Genomic DNA, 23,889 nt, shown 5'->3' with positions numbered 1-23,889 from the left:
GATGACGGACAGGTCAAGAGGGCAGTGCCAAGTTGGAGGCTTGAGACTGGGATAGTGTGGGGCGAGGAGAAATAAAGAAACTGGTGAAATCGACATTAATCCACATTAATCCCACGTGGATGCAGGGTCCCGGCAATGCATTACACCAAAAGAGCAGCAAAATAATGGAGTAAACTGTAATATATATAGGATGGTCTGAGCATTTTTGTATTTTAATGTCTTCTCTGATTCCTTTTCTGTTGGTAACCTATAAATAATGTTAGTGCAGGAATGAGCCTGCAGCTAAGGATGTCCGACAAACGTTTTATTTACTGGCATTTATGCAAACATGAGTGTGGTGATTGATCAAATGTTCCAGATAATCAAGTAGTACACATAACCACAGTAAACTCTGACCAAGCGAAACTTCAAGATAACACCATCCCTCAAAAGAACACACCCCCTAAAATCAATGGAAAACACAAATAATAGCAACATAATGCAGGGGGTATACACATTACTCATATATTTTATTCAAAGCATAAATACTCTGACATCGCAGTAGATCACAGTATTTGAAGTATATAATTTTTGCAAGTATATCAAGCATACCAGCTGATAAGGTGTCGGCTAAAACAAATTGTGCTGTATTAGTTTTATTGAGTGCAACAGAAAATGGCAAGAAGCATGGGGTGGAAGCTTATGTTGTAGTTAATTTGAAAAATTTAGGACTGAAGAACAACGACTCAGATCTAAGAACTGCAGGTGCTGTAAGTCAGAAACGAAAACAGAAATTGCTGGAAAAGCTTAGTAGGCCTGGTAGCATCTGTTAAGACAAATCAGACTTAATGTTTCTGGTTTGGTAACCCTTCCTCAGAACTCAGAAATTGGACCTGAAACACTAACCCTGATTTCTCTTCACAGAAAATTAACACCAGGTTGTAATCCAACAGGTTTATTTGGAAGCACTAGCTTTCGGAGCGCTGCTCCTTAATCAGGTGGTTGTGGAGGTTAAGATCATGCTCACAGAATTTATAGCTGAAGGAGTCCAGTGTCATGGAGATGTGATACAGTAAACAATCTTAGATTAAAACTTTCAGACAGACTTCACACCTACTGTTTAAAAAGCTGAGCTATCTTAAGAATGTAATTTAAAGTAGTTCTGGGACTTACATATCAAGGAACAGAAACCAGCATATCCCATTATAACAGTTTGAATCTAAGACTGTTTACTGTATCATATCTCCATGACATCAAACAACTTTGGCTATAAATTCTGTGAGCATGATCTTAACCTCCACAACCACCTGATGAAGGAGCGGCGCTCCGAAAGCTAGTGCTTCCAAATAAACCTGTTAGACTACTTCCAGGTCATTTACAAAATTGACAAACAGCAGTGACCCCAAAACAGATCCTTGTGGTACAACACTAGTAACTGAACTCCTGGATGAATATTTCCCACCAGCCATAACCCTCTGTCTTCTTTCAGCTAGCCAACTTTTGACCCAAAGTGCTAAATCACCCTCAATCCCATGCCTCTGTATTTTGTGCATAGCCTACTGTGGGGAACCTTATCAAATGCCTTACTGAAATCCATATACACCACATCAACTGCTTTACCCTCATCCACCTGTTTGGTCACCTTCACAAAAAAACTCAATAAGGTTTGTGAGGCACGACCGACCCGTCACAAAACCGTGCTGACTATCCCTAATCAAATTATTCCTTTCTGGATGATTATAAATCCTATCTCTTCCAACCTTTTCCAACAATTTACCCACAACTGAAGTAAGGCTCACTGGTCTATGATTATCCTTGAACAAGGGAACAACATTTGCTATCCTCTAGTCTTCTGGTACTATTCCTGTATACAATTATGTCATAAAGATCAAAGCCAAAGGCTCAGCAATCTCCTCCTGGGCATCCCAGAGAATCTGAGGGTAAATCCCATCCGGCCCAAGGCACTTATCTATTTTCACACTTTCCAGAATTGCTAACACATCCTCCTTATGAACCTCAGTCCCGTCTAGTCTAGTCTCCTGTATCTCAGTATTCTCCTCGACAACATTGTCTTTGTCTAGTGTGAAAACTGACGAAAAATATTTATTTAGCACTTCCCCTATCTCCTCCAACTCCAAGCACAACTTCCCACTGCTATCCTTGATTGTCCCTAATCTTACTTTAGTCATTCTTTTATTCCTGATATACCGATAGAAAGCTTTAAGGTTTTCCTTGATCCTATCCACCAACAACTTCTCCTGTCCCTTTCTGGCTCTTTTTAGTTCTCTCTTTAGGTCTTTCTTGGCTAACTTGTAACTCTCAGTGACCTAACTGAGCCATCACATCTCATCCTAACATAAGCCTTCTTCTTCCTCTTGACAAGAGATTCAACTTCCCTAATAAACTATGGTCACCAACTTCCTCCCTACATGACCGTTACATACTTATCAAGGATATGCAGTAACCTTTCCTTGAATTCGCTCCACATTTCAATCATGTCTGCCATTGCCCCATGGCCCTGACAATATCCTTACCCTCAGCCTTCAATGTGTCAATTCATTCACCTTTCTCTTTGTTTCCTGTTCCTTAGATAATTTTATATCACATTATTACAGTCCCTTTTATTCCAGTAGAAATAACTTTTCTGTCAATAAAGTAGAAATGCAGACTGTCACTGTATGCAGTGCTTTATGAAAGTCTGTATACAACACATTAACAGCATTATCTGCACTGGCCCCTTCTGTCATCTCTTCAAAATCTTCAGCCAGTTCATCAAATCAAAATACATCTTTATAAATCCATTTGGCCCTTCCTAAACAACCAGCATTTTTCCACGTGGCTACTAATTCTATCCTGAGTAATTGCATCTAGAAGCTTCCACACCATTGAAATTGAGCTGACTGCTCTGTAACTGCTAGGCTTAATCTTAAAATGTTTTTCTGAACAAAGACTTAATGCCTGCAGTTATCTAGTCCTCTGGTGCCTCTCATGACAAGTGACTATCGTCAGTGCCTCTGTAGTTTCAGCCTTCTTTAATACCTTTGGATACGTCTCATCCAGTCCCAGTGCTTTCTTATGGAAGGATTCAAAAATTGAGCCAGAACATAAAAGTAGGTCACCTAAGTACTCGAGAGTGGGGACGGTAAATGTGCAGCTAAACACATAGACAAGGTCAGGTTGATCAGACCTGGTTCCACTTAATCAAAGAAACAGACAGCCAAGCATGTACAGAAGCTCAGCCGACTGCAACTTGTCCTCGTTAAGCGAGACAAGAGGAAGCTATAGTCCACATTCAACTTGTGTTGCAGAAGTTTAAAGTACCTGACCTAATGATAAGTGCCATGTACCCAAAGCAGATTGTAATTGGTCTATTGTGGTGCAAAGGCTTGAAAATCAATATGTACTTGGTCAATAAGAAGAAACTGATGCATGATTCATGTAGATTTGTGTGCAGAAATATGATGGTAACCACTGAAAGGCAGGCTCTCCAGGTGAGGGTAATTGTTGTCCCTTTCAGGTTGAGTCCCTTGCATTGCAAGTAATAAAGGCAGTATGTGTTTGAAACAAGAATACTATCATCTGTCTATCTGCTTTCCTTGACATTCTCAACCTTAGTATCTATTGCTAAACTTTTGCATGTAGTTACCTGAAGTTTGTGTAAATCCTAACATAACTTTTATGCTGACAGCTAGTGTTCCCTCTACTTCTGTTCCTATTATTGAAGTAAATATTCTTCTAATAGAACCTTTAATATTGACTATTACTTTAAATTAATTAAATATTTCAATCACAAGATAGATGAAAATAAAAATTATTAGGAACTCATTGACTTAACTTCGAACAGTTGAATCTAGCATACAGTACAAATGCTACCTTCATCAAAAGGACCCAGTTCAAAGAAGTGAGCAATATACAACGGTGTTTAATAGATTTATTTGCAAATTAAATGCATGAACTTCATGCAGAGCCTCAACCAAGTTCACCATGTTCTTTGAGACAGAAGTATGCAAAAAGGTTCATGTCAATGTTCAGTGACTTCATAACCGGCATCAGTAGGAGACTTCTCTTTATTTAAGATTACAAGTTAAGTTTAATGAAGTGTTTCATCAAGACATGAGCAAACCTACATCCAGTGCTTAACTTACAAAACAGTGTTTGGCAGCAAATAATGGCACTTATCAAATTAGCTTCTTGCTGATGAAATGTCGCATCAAGTCCACCTCCTCAGAAAAAAAACATAAAGTAAGACAATTTTTTTTCTGCATAAGATTAAACTGTGTGCGAGGCAAATTACTTTCTTTATCTGAGCATATCAATAATATTCATGTTTTTATTGTGCTACTAGAGAATGTCTATGGTCTGGTGAGGTAAAAAGAACATTAATTTTATTTAAGGAATACCTTAAAGTCACTTCATTTTGCCACAGGTCTGCAAGAGAGAGCAAGTTCACATGTCATTACGTCGTTTCCTGTGGTGCTGTATACGGTGCACCATATCAAATAGCCAGACTTAACCATCTAAATGACAAGATCCAGACTAGGTTCTTAAGACAAATATGCCTGTGTCAGCAAGTGTTAGGTGCAATTATGACAGAGGATTACAAATCTGATGTAGAAGTCAAAAAATACAAATATAGCCAGAAGTAATTTTATGAAGCAACAAAATGAAAACTCAATTTTGTAACAAGGAGAAAACTCATAAGATGCAACATTCTACAACTTCCTTATATGATTCAGAAACAGAGACAATAGATAAAGGACAATAGAAGAAAGAAAGGTCTTTGAAATGTGTTTGAAAAAACATGTGTTTAAAATTTTGTATGCAAACTATGAGATAAATGAAGCAGGAGCTAAAAAGGCTCTGAAAAATGGCATCTCAAAAAGAAAATGTCAGTATGTTAACTATTTTATCAGAGCTGAAGAGCTGAAGAGCTACAAAGATGTTTTCTACAGTGCTCATTTTGCAAAAATAGTTGCTGAGAAAGGACTTTTATTCTGTCTGCTCCAAAGTCAGCCGGCCACTGCTCCTGCCTCATTAAAGGCCTCAACTCCAGCAATATCACATCCAGTGGTAGCTTCACAATATGGGTGGGCTTGTTTCCATTTCCAGTCATTGGTTGGAAAATTAGGCCCATAGTCCAACCCTTGGGAGAAGGGCACATGCCAATGTAGATGCAAGCAGCCATGAGGACCTCAAGGTGCTTGCTCATTGCTTTTGTGCCGCTGACGTGAATCAGTGAGTTATTTGTAACATTTCAAGATATTCTTTCCCCTCATCTGGTTCTATTACTGGTGTAAACCTCCTCCTTGCTTGTTGTGGGCAAAATACGTATTTTCTCATTTAAATCAAGAGAATTTGTCTACATTTTTCCAAACAATAAAGATTTGATTTTTTAGTGATGTTGTTCATTAATCCAACATCTCTAAATCCCTTTTATATTCTTAACCTTTTATTGAAATAGAAGCATGGCTGTCAAACAGAACATTTCATCTGTGACTGGCCTTGCTTTTCTAGCTTCCAAATAGATTTACCACTGTCCTAGTGTTGTCATTATGGTTGCAATCTATTGGAATCATTGCAAATTTTTAGCACCATGATTTATCACAGATGGTTTTATTAAATTTTAAGAGCCTATTCTCTCATCTTCAAGGTATTTCAATATTATAAGCATGACCATAGTCAATGTACGTTTTTTTTTCTGGTACAACCCATACCTTGCTGTCATTAGATATCTAGTCAAAGTTATAACACATTTACACTTCATGGAAGGCATTGTGCATACTCAGGGTTTACTTTCCCTGCATTAACATTACTCAAAAGTAATACATAGAACATAGAACATAGAAAAATACAGCGCAGTACAGGCCCTTCGGCCCTCGATGTTGTGCCGATCCAAGCCCACCTAACACTAGCCCACTATCCTCCATATGCCTATCCAATGCCCGTTTAAATGCCCATAAAGAGGGAGAGTCCACCACTGCTACTGGCAGGGCATTCCATGAACTCACGACTCGCTGAGTAAAGAATCTACCCCTAACATCTGTCCTATATCTACCCCCCCTTAATTTAAAGCTATGCCCCCTCGTAATAGCTGACTCCATACGTGGAAAAAGATTCTCATGGTCAACCCTATCTAAACCCCTAATCATCTTGTACACCTCTATCAAGTCACCCCTAAACCATCTTTTCTCCAATGAAAACAGCCCCAAGTGCCTCAGCCTTTCCTCATACGATCTTCCTACCATACCAGGCAACATCCTGGTAAACCTCTTCTGCACCCGTTCCAGTGCCTCCACATCCTTCCTATAGTATGGCAACCAAAACTGCACACAATACTCCAGATGTGGCCGCACCAGAGTCTTATACAACTGCAACATGACCTCAGTACTCCGGAACTCAATTACTCTACCAATAAAAGCCAGTACGCCATATGCCTTCTTCACCGCACTATTTACCTGGGTGGCAACTTTCAGAGATCTGTGTACATGGACACCAAGATCCCTCTGCTCATCCACACTACCAAGTATCCGACAATTAGCCCAGTACCCCGTCTTTTTGTTACTCTTACCAAAGTGAATCACCTCACACTTAGCTACATTGAACTCCATTTGCCACCTTTCTGCCCAGCTCTGCAACTTATCTATATCCCGCTGTAACCTGCCACATCCTTCCTCACTGTCAACAACTCCCCCGACTTTCGTATCATCCGCAAACTTGCTCACCCAACCTTCTAGCCTCTCCTCCAGGTCATTTTTAAAAATGACAAACAGCAATGGTCCCAAAACAGATCCTTGCGGAACACCGCTAGTGACGGCACTCCAAGATGAACCTTTACCATCAACTACTACCCTCTGTCTTCTTCCAGCCAGCCAATTCCTAATCCAAACCTCCAACTCACCCTCAATGCCATACCTCCGTATTTTTTGCAGTAGCCTACCATGGGGAACCTTATCAAACACCTTACTAAATCCATATACACCACATCTACCGCTTTACCCTCATCTACCTCCTTAGTCACCTTCTCAAAGAATTCAATAAGGTTTGTGAGGCACGACCTGCCCTTCACAAAACCATGCTGACTATCCTTGATCACATTATTCCTATCCAGATGTTCATAAATCCTATCCCTTACAATTCTCTCTAAGACTTTGCCCACAACAGAAGTGAGACTCACCGGCCTATAGTTACTAGGGTTATCCCTACTCCCCTTCTTGAACAAGGGAACCACATTTGTTATCCTCCAGTCTACTGGCACTATTCCTGTAGACAACGAGGACATAAAAATCAAGGCCAATGGCTCTGCAATCTCCTCCTTTGCTTCCCAGAGAATCCTAGGATAAATGCCATCAGGCCCAGGGGACTTATCTATTTTCATCCTTTCCAGAATTTCCAACACCTCTTCCCTACATACCTCAAAGCCGTCCATTCTAATTAATTGTGACTCAATATTCACATCGGCAACAATGTCCTGTTCCTGAGTGAATACTGAAGAAAAGTATTCATTCAGTGTCTCCCCAATCTCTTCAGCCTCCACACGCAACATCCCACTACTATCCTTGACTGGACCTATTCCTACCCTAGTCATTCTTTTATTCCTGACATACCTATAGAAAGCCTTAGGGTTTTCCCTAATCCTACCAACTAAGGACTTTTCAAGTCCCCTCCTTGCTGCTCTTAGCTCTCTCTTCAGGTCCTTCCTGGCTACCTTATAACTCTCAATCGCCCCAATTGAACCTTCACGCCTCATCTTTACATAAGCCGCCCTCTTCCATTTAACAAGGGATTCCAATTCCTTATTAAACCACGGCTCCCTCACACGACCTTTTCCTCCCTGCCTGACAGGTACATACTTATCAAGGACACTCAATGGTTGCTCCTTGAACAAGCTCCACATATCAATTGTGCCCATACCTTGAAGCCTACTTTTCCAAGCCACGCATCCTAGGTCGTGCCTCACCGCATCATAATTTCCCTGCCCCCAGCTATAACTCCTGCCCTGTAGTGCACACTTATCCCTCTCCATCACTAGAGTAAAAGTCACTGAATTGTGGTCACTATCCCCAAAGTGCTCACCTACCTCCAATTCTAACACCTGGCCTGGTTCGTTACCCAGAACCAAATCCAGTATGGCCTCACCTCTTGTTGGCCTGTCTACCTATTGTGTCAGGAAACCCTCCTGCACACATTGGACAAACACCGACCCATCTAACGAACTCGAGCTCTAGCTTTCCCAGTCAATATCTGGAAAGTTAAAGTCCCCCATAATAACCACCCTATTTCTTTCACTCTTCTCCTGAATCATCCTCGCAATCCTTTCGTCTACATTTCTAGGACTATTGGGAGGCCTGTAGAAAACTCCTAACAGGGTGACCTCACCTTTCCTATTCCTAACCTCAGCCCAAACTACCTCAGATGGCGAGTCTTCATCCATCGTCCTTTCCACCGCTGTAATACGATCTTTGACAAGCAATGCCACACCTCCCCCTCTTTTACCCCCACCTCTGACCCTACTGAAACATTTAAACCCTGGAACCTGCAACAGCCAATCCTGTCCCTGTTCAACCCATGTCTCCGTAATAGCCACAACATCGAAGTCCCAGGTACCAACCCACGCTGCAAGTTCACCTACCTTATTTCGTATACTTCTTGCATTGAAGTATACACACTTCAAGACAATTAGAAATCTCTGCATATAGACACCAGGAACAGGCTTGGCTTTAACTCTGCTCTCCTAGCACCTTGCAATCTAATGACCTGCCAATATTATCCATCAAGGTATCAGAGCCACATGGGCAAGATTCTAAGTGGGACTCAATGTCTTCAAGGAAAAATAGAGAAGGGACAGAAGGAAATTGATAAAGAAAATATTTTGGAATTTATAAGACTCAGAAATTTGTGATTTTAAATCTGTAGCTGTTCTCGGAGTTTGTCGTCTTGTGTTTTGTTATTTGATCTTGGGATTATGACCTGGGTCAGTTCCTAGTTGTCTTCAAGAGGATGGTCATAAGCTGCCTTCTTGTAGGTCATGTACCTACACCAGTCTATCTGGTGTAGGTACACCTGAATGTTATTAGGAAGGGACTTCCAGGATTTAGACCCAATGGCAGTGAAGGAAAGGAGACAAAGTTCCAAATCAAGATGGTATGTGGCTCAAGTAGAACTTGGAGGTGATGGCATTCCCATACATCTGCGACCCAGTCTTTCTGGGTGGTAGAAATCATGGGAAGCTATTACCTAAGGAACCTGAGTGAATTGTGATGGTGAATCTTGTAGATGCATTACTGCTATTGTACTCTTAAGGTGACATGAATGAATGTATCAGACAGTAGGTGGGATGCTGATCAAATGAATTGTTTTGTCCTGGAGGGTGTTAAACTTCCTGGGTGTTATTGGAGCTTCATGCAGCCAGGCAGTTGGAGAGTTTTCCATCACACCTTGACTTGTGTTTTGTAGCTATTGGACAGGCTTTGAACAGTCAGGAGGTACTGACTGATTGATTCTCTGATACATGAGATATGTTGAAACATTTATTGGTCCCACGGTTTGGTGTCAGAAATATAGTTTAAAAAACAAAATTAATTTGACTGTGACAAAAATCGTTGAATTTTACTTGGGGTTTTAAAACAGTGTAACACTCATAATACAGGCTTGTCTTCATACTTACCTCTGTCTCAAATTTCCTATTTCAGTTAAGCCATTTAAGCCAGTTAAGCCAGGAAAAAAAGGAGATGGGGAAAAGACATTTATGCTGCACCACTCTCATGTAAAATTGAATAGCTGAAGCATAACACTGACTGAGAAATGGATCAAGCTGCCTCTCCTCAAGTCTGTGGCTTGACAGAATGAAAAAGGGAACGTATTTATGTCTTGTTGTCCAAATGATATGTTTCCTGAGTATATGAGTGTTGACATAATAGTTTTAAATGTGTTTAACTAAGAGAAGCTCACTTGATTCAATTATATTAGTTTTCCAGTCCATCTGTTAATTGTTCCACTTGAATAAACAGGGTATTTCATTTATTTTAACACCATCACCAATCTTTTATGAGACAGGATTTAAAGATTAATCCAGTTATGTGTTGATGGATTGAATGTTCACACAGGTTGCCACTTTGATAAACTAATGACTTCCTCATATCAATAAAATATTTTAATTAATTGAAAATAAAAAATGATTATTTTATATAGTCAGCAATGCTGGCAAGAGAGCACTAAATAGACTCCAATTAATTGATCATGAAGTTGTATTAATTTCAGTCTTGAGAAAGGCCTAAATCTCAATGATTGACACCTTTATCGGGTTCTTGCTAATCTGATGGAGAATCTACTATTACTTCCACAACAACAAAAAATGTGGAAGGAGACTTGACAGCATGTTGGATTATATATAACAAGAGGTAGGAAATGAGAAGTATGAAATGGAATAGTTACAAGCTCAATGCAGAGAATAATGTAGAAGGGAAATCTCTTTGCTTCAACAGATATACAACGACCCACATACCTTTCAGCCCTTACTATCACACACCAATCGTGAAATAAGAATGCTGCTACAACCTTTCTCATATTCCTGAATTCACCTAATCTGGACCATGTTGCAGATACCACAAAGGGTATGAACAGGTTTGCAATTATAATAAACTCAGTTCAATGCTCTATGGGACTGCCCTTATCATATTAAGGATTTCGGAAAGCTGCCTGAATATTTGTTCCAGTAGTAAGAAGATTGACTCTGCTACTTTCTCACTCACAACAAAATATGGAGAAAACATTTCAGATTATGTCAGTCAGAATCTGCAATAATAGCTGTATTTAAGAATAAGAGAAAATCACACAGCTTAATTCCCAAATAAAGCAAAGTACTGCAGATTCTGGAAGTCTGAAAGCCATTTCCAGGCTCTCCAGGGAGTTAGCATCTGCTATTGAAGCATGATCTCACTATTGTCATATTTGTTCCGCAAGTGAAATATTAATCAAAAGCTGTTCTGAGAATGTCAAATGTAATTTGTTTCTCATTGATCTGACATTCATGCAACACACAATCTGATTTCCCTCCCATGTAATTCAAAGGTCTGTTAATGTGTTCTGTTTTTGATTTAGTGCCCAATCCTTAAGATGCTCGAAATTTAGGAATTGTGGAAAGGATCAATATCTGAATGATCAGATTTTGTTGCATTGGTTGATTGCTATTAGGCACTTGAAGTTAATATTTTCTTAATTTGGATGATGATTGTTAGGATTTTGCTCTCCTTCACGACGTTAATTTTGTTGTCTTATTGTATATTTTGTTGATTATTGTGAATGTTGTAAAAATTGTTGTTTTTGTACTAAAACCGAAAGTTGATAAAGTTTCTACTGTTTTAAATGTTGCTTTGTATTGGAACATTTGGTTTTCCCTTACCAGTATGGCACCTTCATCCAGATGAATGAAGATATTCCTTTTCAAAAAATTGACAGTTGGATTTCCTAAATACCTGTGAGTAGAAACATTCAAAAAGTGGCTTCAATCAGTAAGCTGCATCTTTTTTTTGACAGTTTTAAACTTAGTTTTCATGACATTATTCATACTAATGTTTTCTACATCTGAGTTATTTTGGCATTGACTTCAATACTACACATTCAGATTCATGACCTTTTTTTTGTCTCCATTATGTTTTTGTATACAAGAAAATTTTTTGATTCAGTATGTAGATGTACCTACTAGAGAAAGTGCAAAACTTGACCTACTCTTGGGAAATAAGGCAGGGCTGAGGTGTCCATGGGGGAGCACTTTGTGGCAACGACCATAATTCTATTAGTTTTTAAATAATGATGATAAAGGATAGACCGGATCTAAAAGTTGAAGTTCTAAAATAGAGGAAGGCAAATTTTGACAGTATTAGACAAGAACTTTCAAAAACAGATGTTTGCAGGTAAAGGGACAGCTGGAAAATGGGAAGCCTTCAGAAATGAGATAACAAGAATCCAAAGACAGTTTGTTCCTGTTAGGGTGAAAGGAAAGACTGGTAGGTGCAAGGAATGCTGGATGACTAGAGAAATTGAGGTTTTGGTTAAGAAAATGAAGGAAGCATATATCAGGTATAGGCAGGATAGATTGAGTGAATCTTTAGAAGAGTACAAAGGCAGTAGGAGTGTACTTAAGAGGGAAATCAGGAGGGCAAAAAGGGGACATGAGACAGCTTTGGCAAATAAGGTCAAGGAGAATGAAAAGGGGTTTTACAAATACATTAAGGACAAAAGGGTAACTAGGGAGAAAATAGGGCCCTGCAAAACCAGCAAGACCTTTGTGTGGAGCCACAGGAGATGGGGGAGATACTAAATGAATATTTTGCATCAGTGTTTACTGTGGAAAAGGATATGGAAGATATAGACTGTAGGGAAATAGATGGTGACATCTTGAAAAATGTCCATATTACAGAGGAGGAAGTGCTGGATGTCTTGAAACACATAAAAGTGGATAAATCCCCAGGACCTGATCAGGTGTACTTGAGAACTCTGTGGGAAGGAAGGGAAGTGATTGCTGGACTCCTTGCTGAGATATTTGTATTATCGATAGTCACAGATGAGTTGTTGGAAGACTGGAGGTTGGCTAACATGGTGTCACTATTTAAGAAAGGTGAAAAGGACAAGCCAGGAACTCAAGATTGGTGAGCCTGACATCAATGGTGGGCAAGTTGTTGGAGGGAATCCTGAGGAACAGGATATACATGTTCAAAGCTTTGTGAGAAGATTTGTAGCTCGGGTGCTCGTTGTTGTGGTTCTGTTCGCCGAGCTGGGAATTTGTGTTGCAGACGTTTCGTCCTCTGTCTAGGTGACATTCTCAGTGCTTGGGAGCCTCCTGTGAAGTGCTTCTGTGATATTTCTTCTGGCATTTGTAGTGGTTTGTCTCTGTCGCTTCCGGTTGTCAGTTCCAGCTGTCCGTTGCAGTGGCCGGTATATTGGGTCCAGATCGATGTGCTTATTGATTGAATCTGTGGATGAGTGCCATGCCTCTAGGAATTTCCTGGCTGTTCTCTATTTGGCTTGTCCTATAATAGTAGTGTTGTCCCAGTCGAATTCATGTTGCTTGTCATCGGCGTGTGTGGCTCACAGGAATCCGATTCACTAGAGAGGAAGAAAAGGACAACCAACTCCCATTCCTAGATGTGATGGTACAGAGAACACCGAACGGAGAATTCACCACAAAGGTATACAGGAAAGCCACACACACAGACGAAGTCCTGAACTACGAAAGCAACCACCCCAACACACACAAAAGAAGTTGCATCAAGACACTATTCAAAAGGGCCACAACACACTGCAGTATACCAGAACTGCAAAAAGAGGAAGAGGAACACCTGTACAATGTATTCACCAAAACGGATACCCGCGCAATTTCATCAACAGATGCCTAAGGGAAAGACAACGGAATGAGGACATGCCGCAACCCAAAGGACTAGCCACACTACCATACATCAAAAACATTTCCGAACTGACAGCCAGACTAAAGCGACGACTAGGACTCATAACAGCACACAAACCAACAGCCACTCTCAGAGAAGAACTCACCAGAACGAAGGACCCGATACCCAGCATGAGCAAAACCAATGTAGTGTACAAAATCCCATGCAAGGACTGCACAAAACACTACATAGGACAAACAGGAAGACAGCTAACGATCCGCATCCATGAACACCAACTAGCCACGAAACGACACGACCAGCTATCCTTAGTAGCCACACACGCAGACGACAAGCAACATGAATTCGACTGGGACAACACTACTATTATAGGACAAGCCAAACAGAGAACAGCCAGGGAATTCCTAGAGGCATGGCACTCATCCACAGATTCAATCAATAAGCACATCGACCTGGACCCAATATACCGACCACTGCAGCGGACAGCTGGAACTGACCACCGGAAGCGGCAGAGACAAACCACTATAAATGCCGGAGGAAAGATCACAGAAGCACATCACAGGAGGCTCCCAAGCACTGAGGATGTCACCTAGACAGGGAACGAAACATCTGCAACACAAATTCCCAGTTCGGCGAACAGAACCACAACAAGAGGATATACAATTATTTGGAAAGGCAAGGACAGATTAGGGATAGTCAACATGGCTTTATACATGGAAAATCATGTCTCACAAACTTTTTTGAGTTTTTTGAAGAAGTAACAAAGGGGATTGATGATGGCAGAGTGGTGGACATGATCTATATGGACTTCAGTAAGGCGTTTGACAAGGTTTCTCATGGAAGACTGATTAGCAAGGTTAGATCTCATGGAATACAGGGATAACTAGCCATTTGGATACAGAACTGGCTCGAAGGTAGAAAAGAGAGGTTGGTGGTGGACGGTTGTTTTTCAAACTGGAGACCTGTGACCAGTGGAGTACCACAAGAATCGGTGCTGAGTCCACTACTTTTCATCATTTATATAAATGATTTAGATGTGAGCATAAGAGGTATAATTAGTAAGTTTGTAGATGACACTAAAATTGGAGGTGTAGTGGACAGTTAAGAGGTTACTTCAGATTACAATAGGATCTTGATCCAACAGGCAAATGGGCTGAGAAGTGGCAGATGGAGTTTAATTTAGATAAATGTGAGGTGCTGCATTTTGGGAAAGCAACTTTTAGCAGGACTTACATACTTAATGATAAGGTCCTGAGGAGTGTTGCTGAACAGAGAGACCTTGAGTGCAGGTTCATAGCTCCTTGAAAATGGAGTCGCAGGTAGATAGGATCGTGAAGAAGGCGTTTGGTATGCTTTCCTTCATTGATCAGAGTATTGAGTACAAGACTTGGGAGGTCATGTCACGGCTGTACAGGATATTGGTTAAGCCACTGTTGGAATATTGCGTGCAATTCTGGTCTCCTTCCTATTGGAAGAATGTTGTGAAACTTGAAAGGGTTCAGAAAAGATTTACAGGGATGTTGCCAGGGTTGGTGGATCTGAGCTACAGGGAGAGGCTGAACAGGCTGGGGCTGTTTTCCCTGGAGTGTCGAAGGCTGAGGGTTGACCTTGTAGGGAATGTATCCTGAAGGGCATGGATAGGGTAAATAGATAAGGTATGTTCCCTGGGGTGAGGGAGTCCAGAATTAGAGGACAAAGTTTAGGGTGAGAGGGGAAAGATATAAAAGAGATCTAAGGGACAACTTTTCCACGCAGAGGATGGTACGTGTATGGAATGAGCTGCCAGAGGAAGTGGTGGAGGTTAGTACAGTTGCAACATTTAAAAGGCATCTGGATGGGTATATGAATAGGAAAGATTTAGAGGGATATGGGCCAGGTGCTGACAGGTGGGACTCGATTGGGTTGGGATATCTGATTGGCATGGATGAGTTGGACCAAAAGGTCTGTTTCTGTACTATACATCTCTATGACTCTATGACTCTAATTAAAATGAATAAAAATTCTCAGTTACTAAATATGTTGTTCTTTTTGACCAGACTGTCAGGAGGAAGCAACAGCCCAGTAGTATCATTGCTGGATTATTAATCCAGAGACCCAGGTAATTCTGGGGACCCAGTTCAAATCCTGTCACAGTTTATTGTGCAATTTGAATTCAATAAAAAATCTGGAATTATGAATCAAATGATGACCATGAAACCATTGTCAATTATTGGAAAAACACATTTGGTTCACTAATGTCCTTTAGGAAAGGAAACTGCCAACCTTACCTGGTCTGGACTACATGTGACTCCAGACTTTCAGCAATGTGGTTGGTGCTCAACTGCCCTCTGCTAATTAGGGATGGGCAATAAACATTGGCCTCACAAGAGATGTCTTAATCCTATGACTTCTTAATAAAAAATAAAGATTTAACTAACTTTACTGACAGGGCTCTGAACTGTCAAATTCCAAGAAACTGTTCTTATTCCTGATTACCTTTTTCAGTCAATGAACCTGAAGATTGTTTCTGAAGAATTTTGTTAACTTGCTTGTTGATAAATTTGCCATCAACTAAATTCTCTCAAGCAACTAAATGATTGCCAAAACTCTTAGTTGCTTCCAAGTCCTGTTTTCATAGATTCATAGGTCTGTACCGAACTGGAACAAGCCCTTCAGCCCATCATGGAGGAGAAAGTGAGGACTGCAGATGCTGGCGATCAGAGCTGAAAATGTGTTGCTGGAAAAGCGCAGCAGGTCAGGCAGCATCCAAGGAGCAGGATGCCTATGCCCATCATGCCTATGCTGATCAGGATACTGTTGTAAACTATTCCCACTTGTCTGCACGTGGCCTGTATCCCTGTATTCTCTGCCCATCCATGTGTCTGTCGAAATGTTTCTTAAATGTTGCTGTCATTTCTGCTTCTATCATCTTCCCTAGCAGTGTGTACCAGGCACCTACTACTCTCTGGGTAAAAGTCTTTCCTCGCACATTGTTATAAAGAGGAGGTTGACCCCGCGACCCCCCTCCCGAGAACAAAAACCAAAGCACCCAAAGAGGAGCAGCTTGCCCTATAATCTGTAAAAAAGCGTGAGAAGTAGTGTAACCTGCTCATCAGCCACTTCTAGTAGTTAAATAAAATAAGTCCCTGACACTCACTTTAAAATTAACAATAACAATTTATTTATCTAATTCTAACAGTGAACAAATTAACTGAACAATTCACAGACTGGATAAATCCCTTGTAACTACTAACAATTCCAGAATAAACCAAGATTCTAGTAGTATGTTGTTCCAATAAATACAAGTTCCACTCATGCAAAAAAAAGAATTTAGTCTCAAAATTACAGCCAGGTTACATGTCTTGCAGAATGTTCTGTGCCTTCCCCTTCAATTTGTCTGTCAGGATCGCCTCCTCCATCGTTGGTACTGTATTATTTAGATGGTGCTTTCTCTATGATATAGATGAGGCTGTGAGAGCCAGGGATTCTCTCCTGAGAACTGAGGACTCTGGGGACTTTGTCTAACTGGCCTCTTCCTTTATGCCCTGCATGACATATCAATATTATTTACAATAGGATTGGTCCAATGTTGTCAAAACCATTAGATTTAAATTGAATAGCTTTTTTTTATATCTAAGTTCAAATTGTTTGGCTTAATTCAAAAACCTATTGTCTTGGTAAAAACTGCCACTTGGCCTGTTAACTGTACTGTCTTTCAACATAAATTTTCAGTTCGGGCTCTCTGTCAGCTTGCAAACTTTCAAGTTGCTGCCCACAGACATACATATTTAAATCTCTAAGCACAGAAAAAGCACATCTTTTAAATGCTTTTCATCCTAGCATTTTACAATTTTACACTTCAAATTCTAACTTCCTGCTCGCCAATTTACAATTACTCTACCAAACTTGGCAGCATCTCATTTAAACTTCCCCTTCTCACCTTGAACCTATGCCCCAAGGTATTTAATATTTTCACCCCGGGAAAAAGACTCTAACTATCCACCCTACTCAAGCCTCTTAAAATTTTATATATTTCTGTCAGGTCATCCCTCAGCCTGCAATACTCTAATGAAGTTTAAGTTTGTCCAACCTCTCCTTATAGCAAATATTGTCCAGTCCAGCATCATGCTGATAAATCGCTTTTGTAGCCTATCCAAAGTCTCTATCTCCTTCTTACAGTGTGGGGACCAGAACTGCACCCTTCAATACTCCAAAACGTGGCCTGATTAAAATTTAACACAGCTGCAACATGACTTACCAACTTTTATACTCAATTTCCCAACTAATGAAATCAGGCATGCCATATGCCTTCTTTACCACTTTATTCACTTGTACTGCCACTTTCAAGGAGTATATCCCTCTGTATATTAATACTCCTTAGGGTTCAGTCGCTTATTGCATACTTTCCTCTTGCATTTAACCTCCTAAAGTGCATCACCTTGCACTTACCTGGATTAAACTCCATCTGCTATTTCTCTGCCCAACTTTCCAGCTGACCTGCTTCCTGCTGTATCCGTTGATATCCTTAATCACTATCCACTATTCTACCAACTTTTGTGTCATCTACAAACTTACTGATCAGACCACTGGCATTTTCATCCAAGGTCCAAGCACTGGTCACAGATCTCCAGTCAGTGAAACACCCCTCCACAACTACCCTCTGTCTTCTGTGGCCAAGTCAATTTTGTATCCAACTTACTAACTCACTCACCACGGATTCCACGTGATTTGATTTTTTTGGATCAACCTACCATGAGGGGCCTTGTCAAATGCTTTAGTAATGACAAAGCAGACTATATCCATGGCCTTACCCTCATCAAACACCTTCATTACTTCTTCAAAAACGCAATCAAGTTTGTGAGACAAGATCTCCACTGCATAACGCTATGCTCTCTATCCCTGATAAGTCCATTCTGCTTCAATTGCAAATAAATCCTGTCCCTAAGAATATGTTCCAATAATTTTCCTATCATTAATATAACATCTATAATTTCCTGAATTATTCTTGTTGCTCTGCTTGAACAAAGGAACAACGTTGGTTATTGTCCAGTCTTCTGCCATTTCAGCTGGAGCTAAAGACGGTAGAAAGACCTCCGTTAAGGCATCAACGCCTTATCCTTTGCGTCCTTCAGTATACTCAAATAAATCCAGCTCTGGAGACTTAATTACCTTAATGTTTTTTAGACACTCAACACCTCTGTGATTTCCTACATGTCAGATGTTGGATTTACTTGAGAGAGCTGTCCCCAAACCATTTTTTCAAATTCCTTCCTAATATTGCTGAAATTAGTCTTCCCTAATTTAGCATTTTCACCCAAGAATGAGTCTTATCCTTTTCCATATGATCACTGTTCCCAAAATTCTCTCCCACTTTAAGTTTTAGCTTTTTGTTCAGGGTTTTGAATCTGCATTATATTTCCAGTAACTGGCCTTTCTTTTATGAATGTTTGACCGATGTTTATCATGTGAGTTATTCATGGGCTTTTACTACTCTCAGTGTTTTCTGCTTTCTCTTAAAAGTTTGTTTTCCCTATTACTGACTGTAAAAAGCTTTATTGACTTATAGCCGTCTTTGGTGGTTTCTCTGCAGGAGTTTTCTGCTCAGCAATATTTCCTTCGCAGCAACTGTTCAGTTCTATGGCTCTTATAAGATTTATTTGAACTGTGTGAATTCAATAGTAAGTGTGGTGTTTTTACTTGATTTGACCAAAACTGTATAACTGCTCATTCTGTTCTTGTCATATTAATTAGTAGGAATAACATCAATCCTTTCTGGTCTAAATATTGTACTGATATGTTTAACTTTTTTTTTAACTTTTCTCTTCTTCAAATGATTTCAGGTCTGTTCTTTCATCTTCACAAGTAGATCCCATCACTGCATCAATGTGATGTGGTTTAATGGCCAAAACCAACAGTTTAATTTCAAGACAGGTCAATGGGAAGCCAAGTTTCGGAACTGCCTTTAAGCTTATACTTCTTTACAAATCTGTTTATTGCATATTAACACTAAACAATACAATAACAAGTAATCTGTGATGTACCAGGCTCGAATGTTACTGTTACATTATTGAATGTAATTCAATAAAAAACTATTCTTGATACATGCATCTCTCTCTCAATGTCAGACACATAGAACATAGAACATAGAAGAATACAGCGCAGTACAGGCCCTTTGGCCCTCGATGTTGCGCCGATCCAAGCCCACCTAACCTATACTAACCCACTATCCTCCATATACCTATCCAATGCCCGCTTAAATGCCCATAAAGAGGGAGAGTCCACCACTGCTACTGGCAGGGCATTCCATGAACTTACGACTCGCTGAGTGAAGAACCTACCCCTAACTTCAGTCCTATATCTACCACCCTTAATTTAAAACTATGCCCCCTTGTAATACCCGACTCCATACGCTGGAAAAGGTTCACACTGTCAACCCTATCTAACCCCCTAATCATCTTGTACATCTCAATCAAGTCACCCCTAAACCTTCTTTTCTCTAATGAAAACAGCCCCAAGTGTCTCAGTCTTTCCTCATACGATCTTCCTTCCATACCAGGCAACATCCTGGTAAACCTCCTCTGCACCCGTTCCAGTGCCTCCACATCCTTCCTATAGTATGGCGACCAAAACTGCACACAATATTCCAGATGCGGCCGCACCAGAGTCTTATACAACTGCATCATGACCTCAGGACTCCGGAACTCAATTCCTCTACCAATAAAAGCCAGTACGTCATATGCCTTCCTCACCGCACTATTTACCTGGGTGGCAACTTTCAGAGATCTGTGTACATGGACACCAAGATCCCTCTGCTCATCCACACTGCCAAGTATCCGACCATTAGCCCAGTACCCCATCTTTTTGTTATTCTTCCCAAAGTGAATCACCTCACACTTAGCTACATTGAATTCCATTTGCCACCTTTCTGCCCAGCTCTGCAGCTTCTCTATATCCTGCTGTAACCTGCCACATCCTTCCTCACTGTCAACAACTCCTCCGACTTTCGTATCATCCGCAAACTTGCTCACACAACCTTCTAACCCCTCTTCCAGGTCATTTATAAAAATGACAAACAGCAATGGTCCCAAAACAGATCCTTGCGGAACACCGCTAGTGACGGCACTCCATGAAGAAACTTTGCCATCAACTACTACCCTCTGTCTTCTTCCATCCAGCCAATTCCTAATCCAAACCTCCAACTCACCCTCAATGCCATATCTCCGTATTTTCTGCAGTAGCCTACCATGGGGAACCTTATCAAACGCCTTACTAAAATCCATATATACCACATCTACCGCTTTCCCCTCATCAACCTCCTTCGTCACCTTTTCAAAGAATTCAATAAGGTTTGTGAGGCACGACCTGCCCTTCACAAAACCATGCTGACTATCCTTGATCACATTATTCCTATCCAGATGTGCATAAATCCTATCCCTTACAATTCTCTCTAAGACTTTGCCCACAACAGAAGTGAGACTCACCGGCCTATAGTTACTAGGGTTATCCCTACTCCCCTTTTTGAACAAGGGAACCACATTTGCTATCCTCCAGTCTTCTGGCACTACTCCAGTAGACAACGAGGACATAAAAATCAAGGCCAATGGCTCTGCAATCTCCTCCCTTGCTTCCCAGAGAATCCTAGGATAAATGCCATCAGGCCCAGGGGACTTATCTATTTTCACCTTTTCCAGGATTTCCAACACCTCTTCTCTACATACCTCAAAGCCATCCATTCTACTTATTTGTGACTCAGTATTCACATCGACAACAATGCCCTGTTCCTGAGTAAATACTGAAGAAAAGTATTCATTCAGTGTCTCCCCAATCTCTTCCGCCTCCACACGCAACTTCCCACTACTATCCTTGACTGGACCTATTCCTACCCTAGTCATTCTTTTATTCCTAACATACCTATAGAAAGCCTTAGGGTTTTCCCTAATCCTACCGACTAAGGACCTTTCATGTCCCCTCCTTGCTGCTCTTAGCTCTCTCTTCAGGTCCTTCCTGGCTACCCTATAACTCTCAATCGCCCCAATTGAACCTTCACGTCTCATCTTGAGATAGGCCGCCCTCTTCCATTTAACAAGGGATTCCAATTCCTTATTAAACCACGGCTCCCTCGCACGACCCTTTCCTCCCTGCCTGACAGGTACATAATTATCAAGGACACTCAATAGTTGCTCCTTGAACAAGCTCCACATATCATTTACACTCTTGCCTTGGAGTCTACTTTTCCAAGCCACACATCCTAAGTCATGCCTCACCGCATCATAATTTCCCTGACCCCAGCAAAAACTCTTGCCCTGTAGTACACACTTATCCCTCTCCATCACGAGAGTAAAAATCACCGAATTATGGTCACTATCCCCAAAGTGCTCACCTACCTCTAATTCTAACACCTGGCCTGGTTCGTTACCCAGAACCAAATCCAGTATGGCCTCACCTCTTGTTGGCCTGTCTACATATTGTGTCAGGAAACTCTCCTGCACACATTGAACAAACACTGACCCATCTAACGAACTTGAGCTATAGCTTTCCCAATCAATATCAGGAAAGTTAAAGTCCCCCATAACAACCACCCTATTACTGTCACTCATCTCCTGAATCACCTTCCCTATCCTTTCTTCAATGATTCTAGGACTATTAGGAGGCCTGTAAAAGACTCCTAACAGGGTGACCTCACCTTTCCTATTCCTAACCTCAGCCCAAACTACCTCAGATGGCAAGTCCTCATCCTTCGTCCTTTCCACCACTGTAATACTATCTTTGACAAGCAATGCCACACCTCCCCCTCTTTTACCCCCACCTCTGACCCTACTAAAACATTTAAATCCTGGAACCTGCAACAGCCAATCCTGTCCCTGTTCTAGCCATGTCTCCGTAATAGCCACAACATCGAAGTCCCAGGTACCAACCCACGCTGCAAGTTCACCTACCTTATTTCGTATACTTCTTGCATTGAAGTATACACACTTCAAGCCACTTTCCTGTTTACAGACACCCTCCTTGGAAATTGATGCCATGTTCCTAACCTCCCTGCACTCCAGGTCCTGCACCCTGAAGCTACAATCTGGGTTCCCATGCCCCTGCAGAGTTAGTTTAAACCCCCCCCAAGAGCACTAGCAAACCTCCCCCCAAGGATACTGGTGCCCCTCAGGTTCAGGTGTAGACCATCCTGTTTATAGAGGTCCCACCGTCCCCAGAAAGAACCCCAGTTATCCAAAAACCGGAATCCCTCCCTCCTGCACCATCCCTGTAGCCACGCATTTAAGTGTTCTCTTTCCCTATTCCTCGAATCTCTATCACGTGGCACGGGTAACAAACCAGAGACAACAACTCTGTTCGTTCTAACTCTGAGCTTCCAACCTAGCTCCCTGAAAGCCTGTCTAACATCCTCGGCACTCGGCCAATATGGACCACGACTTCGGGCTGCTCCCCTCCCCCTCCAGGACCCGGAAAACACGATCAGAGACATCACGTACCCTTGCACCTGGGAGGCAACATACCAAACGTGAGTCTCTCTCGTTCCCACAAAACCGCCTATCTGTGCCCCTAACTATCGAGTCCCCAATTACTACTGCTCTGCTCTTCTTCACCCTTCCCTTCTGAGTAACGGAGTAACACATCCCTAACAAACCCCATCCACACTGTGTTTATTGAGCCTACTGGGGATTAGATCCACAACATCAATGATAGTTGCTCCATGGTTTTAAAGCTCTTACAGAACAAACACTATTCCATGGAGTTAATGCTCTGAGTAATTTACACTGAGTTTTAAAGTTAATTTATACTACAATGCTATTCCTACTAAGCAATATAACCATAACATAAAGAGCAGTTGTACAGTTTTGGTAAAATCAGGTAAAAATACCACACCTCCTGTTGAATTTGCACAGTTCAAATAAATCTTGACAAAGAACAGTTTGCTCTCTCTGTGACATTGCAGTTCCTGGTGAATATGGTGTACACTGTGTATGCTAGCTCATATTGAGTACTCAATGAACACTTGGGGGCTTTTAGGTTTTCAGTGAAAAGAAACATGTTGTTGGAGAAGTTGCCACATTGCTCCCTCCTGACCTCATTAATTTTTGTTCCAGCATCCACAGTCAGGAAAGAAATCTGTGGTTGTGCTGAAGTGCAGGTAGGCATAGGCTGACATTGACCTGAAATATCTAAGAAAGTCAGGGGGCTATGGACATTCTGATCTATATGATTCCACAAACTAAAAATCCCAAATATATTTCTGGGCATTTTTCAGGCATCAACTGTCCTTTCAGACCTGGAGTTGATAATCAGGGTTCTACAGAGTAGGAAATCAATATTTATGGAAAGGTGTCACACATGGAAACAGGAATGTGGACCACTCAACCATTTTACAGACCATGAGACACAGTGAGGACTGCAGATGCTAGAGATCAGAGTCAAAAGTGTAGTGCTAGAAAAGCATAGTAGGTCAGACAGCATCCGAGGTCTATTAGAATCGACATTTCGGGCATAAGCCTTTCATCAGGAATGAGGGGGTGGGGGTGAGGGG

Source organism: Chiloscyllium plagiosum, unplaced genomic scaffold (assembly GCF_037043375.1).
Source record: "Chiloscyllium plagiosum isolate Xiang-an unplaced genomic scaffold, Cpla_swu_hap1 HiC_scaffold_6, whole genome shotgun sequence".
NCBI classification, from domain to species: domain Eukaryota; kingdom Metazoa; phylum Chordata; class Chondrichthyes; order Orectolobiformes; family Hemiscylliidae; genus Chiloscyllium; species Chiloscyllium plagiosum.
Note: the sequence above shows the minus strand (reverse complement) of the source record.